Here is a 1,628-nt window from a genome sequence, read left to right on the forward strand (position 1 = left end):
CAGCAATCACAAATGTCAAAAAGACTTCACAGAAGCCCAGAAAGAAAAGCCCAGGTTCACACCAATTCTAGGGCCTGAGGTTACACAAGCACTAGTTCTTCTACTCAATCATCCATGGGACCCAGCTACTCTCTCTCAGCCTGTTCCTCTCTATGCCTCTTTCACTCTTCCTGTGTCTACCACTTGGCTTCCTTCTAACTTCCCTTTACTTTTTTTTTTTTTTTGGTAGTTTTATGGTTTTATTAACACAAATGTGACACGCACATAAGCTGTCAATTCATTTTCTTCGTTATGCAGTCTGGCATTGGGATTGGTGACTCTGGGGCCAATTGGGCTGCTCTTTCCACAATGGCTTTGCAGTTCTTGGAGGATACATTGTGAGCAATCTCTGCACGATGAGATTTGTTTCACATCAGCAGCACTTCAAGCTCCTAGACATTGTGGACTAGGAACTTCCAGAAGCCACTGGGCAGCATGTGCTTTGTTTTCTTGTTGCTCCCATAACCAATGCTGGGCATCAAGATCTGGCCCTTGAATCTTTTGTGTACCATACCTATTGTCAATGCCTGGTTCCCGCCAGTTGTGCTTAATTTTGACATATTGGTCTGACTGGTGCCAGATGAATTTCTTGGTCCTCTTTTTAATGATCTTGGGCTCCACCAGAGGTCTGAGGGCTGCCATGATGCCCAGCAATAGATGGCTGCCCCCTCCGCAGGCAGCACCAAGGAAGAGACTAGCTTCCCTTTACTTGTAACACCCTCCCTCTTGGTCCACTATGACCTCTCTCTACTGCATGGACTTCCATCTTCTACACCTGCCACTAGTTACTTGATCTTAGCTACACTGTTCAGATTTCTAAAAGATGGTGATCCAGTTGGCCCAGATCCTCCCTATTTAGGCAGAGACTTTGTTCTGAGCCCCCCTTCTAGTCCACTACTGTAGTATGGCCAGATGCTCTTCCCAATCCAATCAGCTGTATGGACTGGCGCAGAATGCATACTCCAACTCCCACTAGATCCCTGGACAGAAGAAGAATTTTCCCACAAGGGGTTAAGAAATGTCCAGCACTATGTCTCATCAGCACCTTATATGAGAAGGTAAAGAATCTATTGACTTACGAGTCTAATAAGGAAAGCCATCTCTTTCAAATAGCGCTCCCATTTCTCACCTTACATTTTTTCCCTGGTAATACAACTACTTCCAATTTCCTATCTGTTACCTAGCTGGTCTAGAAAACAGAATAGTCACATTTTAAAGAATGTTATCAAAAAGCGAGCCAGCCAATTTTCTTTTACGGGGCAATCTGCAAAACAGTCATTGCTAAATAATACAGAAGCTTACATATGAAATCCAGGAAATACAATGGGCAGGAGATGAACCAAACGCAGTGATGCTTTTCCAATACTTGCCCTGGGAACTGTGATTTGATGACCTCTACAAGCAGCACTGTGTGCTATGATTAAAATAGCCATGTTACAATCTAAAGAAAATTAGACAATTCAGAAGGAAATATCTACAAAGCCTCAGTTGAGAAAATCATTTAGCAGCTGAGTTGAAAACATTTATGTTATTGGGCAAACAGAGTCCTCCAACCATCTGACCCGTGATGTTATGAAGATATATGTAGG

General features: G+C 43.2%; 1 pseudogene; it reads right to left on the reverse strand.

The window, feature by feature from the left end:
* Positions 1-231: 231 nt before the first annotated feature.
* On the reverse strand, positions 232-681 carry LOC119877414 (annotated as a pseudogene).
* Between the last annotated feature and the right edge of the window lie 947 nt (positions 682-1,628).

Source organism: Canis lupus, chromosome 22, assembly GCF_011100685.1.
Source record: "Canis lupus familiaris isolate Mischka breed German Shepherd chromosome 22, alternate assembly UU_Cfam_GSD_1.0, whole genome shotgun sequence".
Lineage (NCBI taxonomy): Eukaryota > Metazoa > Chordata > Mammalia > Carnivora > Canidae > Canis > Canis lupus.